The 7,138-nt window shown below is 27.7% G+C and overlaps 1 long non-coding RNA gene across 1 annotated transcript; it reads right to left on the reverse strand.

Moving 5' to 3' along the window:
- Nucleotides 1-1,486: 1,486 nt before the first annotated feature.
- LOC126551566 (uncharacterized) lies at nt 1,487-2,380 on the reverse strand. Its single transcript, XR_007605499.1, has 2 exons — nt 1,871-2,380; nt 1,487-1,797 (listed from the first exon to the last, which is right to left on the reverse strand). It is a non-coding gene; the product is annotated as an uncharacterized LOC126551566 (long non-coding RNA).
- Between the last annotated feature and the right edge of the window lie 4,758 nt (nt 2,381-7,138).

The raw sequence follows: 7,138 nt of genomic DNA on the forward strand, positions 1-7,138 counted from the left end.
TATTTGATATAAATAATATATAATATTATTATACGCGTACATTAACTCATCATTACTGTACCTACAACCTTAATATAATTAAAAAAATATTATTATATCTTACATGTATTATGTGTCCATAGTGTACTTTTCCTATAAAATAGCATTATTGGGTTTAAAACATTGAAATTGTTTTGTCTAACATAATTAAGATACATGGTTAATACCGACACGTAGACATATAAAGTATTATAATATGTATACATTGTATAACAAACTAAATATTTAACTAAAATTCAGAAAGTGTGTAAGTATACACGGAAGTACTCAGACCTTATAAAATATTTGATCTTATGAATTCGGACATGGTTAATCACTTTAATGTTGTTGTCACACGATTTCTTAACTGAAATAAATAACCTTTGCGCATGGTATTTGATATATTTTAATCATCAAAAAATAAACAGCAATTTCGTGTGACTAATCCCGTTTCATTGTACTGTTGGGCTTAAATTTTAAACTCACTGTAAAGTAAGCAGTTATTATCACAGGTAATTTGCTTCGTTGATTTCAATTATACATTTATATTATATTTATTTTAAAATACACTGTTCAACACATATTACAACTGTTATATTATAACTTTTAATGAAAAAAAAAACAAATTACGCTTGGAGTTAAATCCCCGGCTTTCCACTTCTCTAGATTCAGTCTTGTCTGATACCACGTCAACCACAGCACGTAAGATGCCATAATTGCTTAGGGTTTTTTTTTTTACTAATTGGTTTGTAAAGAGCATCTGAAGGTGGGTAAAAATATATATCTTTTATATTTATAAATTATGTTGCATGAATAAGCAATACATTTAAATTAATTTTTATAATTTCAGATAAAGAGAACGCAAAGGCTTCGTAGTTTTTAGAAAACATAGAGATGGGGCAATCAGGGCGGCGTTGACCATTAAAGTAAGGAATACTAAAATTATTAATTGTTAGTTAAAATAATTATATAAAATATATTTTTTATAGGAATCTGATTTTAAAGACGATAAGCTCGTACTTGCTATTTTTGTTCTAAATTTGATTTGTTTTGTATATATTTTCAGATAGAATAGGTAAATAAAGCAAAAAATTTTTTCAAATATTTTTTTTGCTCTCATACTTATATATATAGTACACTATATGTATAGTGTATACGTATGTCATGATATGCCATATACTTATTATAATATATATAATAAAAATATTTTAATAATATAGTGTCGGTTGTAAATTAAATTCCTAAAAGAAAGCTTACAAGTTTACAAGGCCGTAGCCAGGATGGGGGTTAGGGTTCAGACCTCTCTCCCTGAAATTATAATATTTTTATGATTTCATATTTTATTACCTACATAATATAACATATATCTTCTACTCTAACACCTTTCCCACCCAAAAAAAAAAAAAAAAAATTACTGGGCTCGCTCCAGTCTTACAAGTTTATGTGATTAATCAAATTAATTCTGACATCAAATACTTACCGTTTGTGTTTTACTAAAAGTATGCATAGTATGATAGTAACAATTGAGATTTTAACATTATCAAGAGAAGTGACAATTCACATTATTTGATTCGTATGTTGATTCGGACATGTGCTATACCTAAATACAGCCTGGATTTATTTCTTAATCGTAATCGATGTTAGTATAATATTCAGTATGTGGTATATTTGTAGGTACAAACATTTTTAGACTATTTGCTCTTCATAAAAAAAAAATTTTAATCAGTATTTGTCAGCAAATAATCACTCCTCCCTGATTTTCATCTTCGAGACGGTTTCCTGAATATAAATACAACAAACATTGCATTACAATAGTTACAATGTTCCAATATATATTATATACTCGACTTACTTAAATAGGTATATAAATATGTAATAAATCACGCAGAAGTATTTAACATATTATGTTTATTACATCTGTGCCGTATTCGTAATGACGTTATTCAACTGATTGGTGTGTATCAACTGGTGTCTCCTTAGATTACCGTACCGAGTGAAAGATTTTCCGCACAAGTCGCACGAGTACGGTTTCTCACCAGCGTGTATCCGCTGATGCACCGTGAGGTTACTTTTTTGAGTGAAGGTCCAACCACACACCTCACACAAATAGGGTCTCTCGCCCGTGTGTATCCGCCGATGCAACGTTAAATTTAAGTTTTGATCGAACGATCTGTTACACAAGTTACACCGGTACAGTTTGTCATACCTCCACCAGGTACTGTAACCAGCGAAATCATTTATTTTATTGCCACTCATCCCTCAGCATGTACTATTACGCCATTTTTCTACATCATTGCTCGATAATACAACAATATTATGGTTTAGTTTTATTTATTTTCCTTATAATAACGTCGTTGCTAGGTAATTTATTAAACGATTGTAAAGGCGATTGGAATTTTTTATCATCGCTAGTTTTTCTAGCCAATGCAATACCCATTTACTATATTTATACAAACAAACTAATTAATAGAAGAATCATTAATACCGATGTTATATAACAAGTATTTAATTCAATATTTATCTATTCTAGACTAGATACGAGAATGTAACGTAGCTACTTATTTTTTTATAAAGATAAAAATAAATAAAGTTGCATCTGTACAAAAAATATTAAATAGATAATTTTTTTTTTTTTTACTCTTATTATACATTTATAAATAGTGAATTTATACAAAGTGTTCCCCGGTGAAGTAACCGACCGATGTTATACGAAAGTATACCAAAAATGATGAAGAAATACCATAAAACAATGAACAACTTGGTGTTGAATTTTTCAACCTTAGATATAAATTCAAACAATTGTACATTTTGCGATTTTGACATATTTCGTAAAATTCTGAATTTTAAACGCTTATATAAAAAAAAAAAAACGGTGACTAATGATTTTTGATTTTTTTTTTTTAACTACAATAAGAACAACTTATAAGAAACCTTGTATTAAATTTTCAAGTTTTTTTGGCCACCAATATTTTTATCTTCAAAAAAAAAAAAAATACTTATAAAAATCGAACATTTTTGGTCGTCTATAAATAGCAAAAAAAAGCCATACTATTTTTAAAGTTTAACTGTATATAACACTAATATAAAAATTTGGTGAAAATTTCAAATATGTATTCATAATGATTAGGTTTTGAGTTACAACTATATAAAAAAATCGATTTTTTTTTAAAACTGTTGGAAAATTATTACTTTTGACCTCCATAATGCACCAAGGATTTCACTTTGCATTCTGTTTTTAGTTTCTATTTTTAAAACGTCTTCAGTGTTGTTCTCGTCCTTAAGTATTCTTTAATCATTTTTATTTAAATATTTCTTCATTTTACATTAGCAACAATTTTGATTGTAATCACTATTCAGTACTCAAAAAGAAATTCTAACATTCCAAATTCCAATTATATTTTTTATACTTAACCGATTTATAATGAGTGCAGTTTAAGTTGAGTTAAAACTCAGTGTTTGCTACCAATAAATATTTATAAATAACATGGGTATTGCTCTAAATGAAGACTTTCAATCAATTTTCTTTGCAAAAAAAATTGACCATTCACTCAAATTAAAATTATCAGACAAGTAAATATAAAACAAAAATTAAATTAAAATACTTGGTGTAATCTTCGACACAAAAATGAAATGAATACTTCACTCGAAAAAAATAATAATTGAAACTAAAAATAGACATAACACCCACAAAACACGCCCTATGTGGGGGGGGGGGTGGCAGATATATTATACATTTTTTTTTAATGAACTACCCAATGACGAGGTATAGGAACACACTCGATACTATCTATTCAAGCGGAGCGAATTCCCAATTATTTGTGCTAGTTTTTCTTACGCAATATAGTAGTCATACGGTCTATATCGTGCCAAGCTTCGACGGACTATATAATATTAATATAGTAAAAGTTTGAAGTTGTACAATATCTCATAATACTAGAACGGGTACACGTGCAATGTGCGTATTATACGCACATACAGTTAAATCGCGTGATAATATTTTGTCATGTCGAATATCAATTAAATCGCTCGTAGGTACCACCTAATAGTATTATGTAGGAATAGGCGAACCTAGTTTTGAATCAAACATAATAATATTATAATAGTATTTTATTTATTTCCTAAAACATACTCAGACGCATAATATGGTTGTATATGACACGCAGTCGACGTCGGTGGATGTAATATGATTATTGCGGGGTTCGGTGGGCGCGTATGTACCGTTCACGGTTGGGTAACGAATTCGCCGCGCCGGTCGCTCATATATTAATAATGACATACCTAGGCACTACAAGAAAGATTAAACCAAGTCCTGAGATACGTACGAGCATGTCATACACATTGGTCAATGGTCGATTACCAGCTACGTCACGTCTACAACTATTTTTTTTTTTAAACACAAAAATCAATTTCTTTTCAAGACTAAACGAACAATAGTTTTAAACCAGTATTATCCAGACGAAACATAAACGTACGACGTTATTGTGACTTGTCTTGTTTTACTTGTTTTACTCATACGAGTAAGTTACCTATTAAATGATAGAATTTAAAATATTTCGTTAAATTGTACGCAGCATTTATCCTCTTATTTTTATTTTGACAAGGAAATTAAATAATGTATTTTTTTGTAGTTTTATTTATTAAAAATTTATACATTTGATTTTATATATTTAATCCAAAAACAGGGTAACCTTTTAAAAATTATTTCACGGCAGTAAAATATAATATTGGAAATAAATCAATTATCTAGGGTTAGCGCTATTTTAATTAAATTAATATGCTAAAAATTGGTTTTGACTTTTGATTTTCATTAAAATAAGAAAATATGCTTAAAATACTCAACAGACACATAATACTATCTATTATTGTAAAATATTTAAAGTAATAACTACATAACAACAAATTGATTTGACAGAAGTTTGATACAATCGCACAGATATATATATATATATATCAATATCGTTATATATTGACTATAACTATTATAATAGGTACTCTACATTTGTACTTGGAAAGTAGTCTTTAGTTCAAGATTTCCTAAAAAGAACGTCTTGCAAGATGCAACTTATATGGATTCGGAATTTCTAGTGCTAATGAGTGATGAGATACCTAGCGCCTTAACGATGACATTGTAAATCAGACCAAAGAGATGGCGTAACTTTCTCAAAATGTTGTAATTGCGACAGTTTTGTAGTAGTTATAACGAACATATTATTAATAATGATTTATTGTTATTTATAATTATACCAATAAACTATGACTAGGTGTTAAAGTTAATACTAATAACTAATGTCTAATAAGTGACATCTAAACATTAAATGCTGATATTAACAAAAACTATTATTTGTTAAACACTAATTAATGTTTATACATAAATATTTTTATTAAAGTATTCTCTTTCTGACCATGAAATTAAAAATATGTAAAATCATTAAAAAATAATTTCCTTGAAATTCCTTATGATAGGTACCTTAATTTTTGTTTTAAAATCATTCAATTAATCAGCAAATAAAATTACAATACTTGTTTACCGTCAACTGACTCTTAAGTGTAGTTCCTCATTTAGTTCTAGACATTGTAAATATATATTGAAAAATCGTTGCAGGATTGTATTTTAATTTTAGTAAAATGATTAATTTATGAACTTATGAACATAAACTAACTTGTACGTTCTTTTAGTTGATATTATTTTAATTGTATTTATCGTGTGAAGTATGTACGTGAAAATCAATTGAATAGAAGTCATTGCATTAATAATTATTAATGTATATTATTAGTTATTACTTATAGAACTTCAAACGAAATATTTTAACCGTTCTATGATTTTGATAATGATAATCAATCATGTAGGTACCTAATGAATGTTTTTTAAAACTATATGGTAGATATATTTTAAAATCGTGAAAACCGTAAGCGTTCGTTGTTTGAATAATAAAAACATGCTCGAGTCACGTATGTTTATTTATTGTGTGAATTTCACATGGACAATCTTACATGATGATAAAAATATGATTTCATAACGAATTTGCGCGTTTCACTGTCACATTACTTGGTATCAAAGTATCCGCTAAAAATCATAATTATATTTCACGAATATTTTCCCGGTTATTTATTGTTCAGCCATCGTATCATTTACGTTCCAAAAATTAAATGATAATTTGAATGCAAGTTAAACCCATAACGAATATTATTATGGTCAATACAAGACACCTGTACCGGGTGGTAGTCATCACGCGTGTCGGTGACAACCGGTAAAATACTGCTCTCATAAATAATCGCTTATATTAAATAACATAATTATTACAATATATAAATCATGAACTTACATCCCAGGATTATCAAAATATTTTAACTAACTCAGAGGTTAACAGCAAAATGTTTAATATCGTGTGTGTGTTCTGAGAACTTCAATATAATATTATATAAGTGTGGTTTTTTACTACAACATTATACATATATAAATGAGTATGTTTAAGAAATATTTCATTAAAATAATCACACTACATCATAAACTAAAGGCACTAACTTTCTAATTAATTAACTTATTATACTGTATATAAATACCATACTTCACACGAATAGTTAATACTTTATAACTTAAATTTATTTTTAGTTTTAACGAGCAGTGAATATATTTTAGGCTAGTCACTATTCCTAGACTCAGCTCATCTAATATCTAAATATTAAATACTTCAAAAAATAAAAATCCTTATTTCTTTAAATGATAATATATTTTAAGAATTTAAGTGTTTACTCTTTAAAAAAAATCATTCTGTATGAATTCATAATCTGTACGATTTATTTTATGTAAGCTAACTGGATCATTTTATTTTACAAAATGTGTTGTTGATATACTCGTAGGTACTAAGTTTTGTGTGTGTGTGAATAAATAAAAAATAATTATTAATATATAACATATTGAATAAATTACGATTATACTTGAAAGGTATACTCGTGCAATATTGAGTCATAAAATATTACGATGTGTAATAATATATGTATAGATACTGCTGGTCAATGTACAGTGTACCTACGTGAATACGTTATAATTCGTAAGACTTAGTGGCGTGTATCCTATAATCACAATGTTACGTAAACAACACCTTAAAAACGCGTGGGTGGG

The sequence above is a fragment of the Aphis gossypii genome, chromosome X, assembly GCF_020184175.1.
Source record: "Aphis gossypii isolate Hap1 chromosome X, ASM2018417v2, whole genome shotgun sequence".
Lineage (NCBI taxonomy): Eukaryota > Metazoa > Arthropoda > Insecta > Hemiptera > Aphididae > Aphis > Aphis gossypii.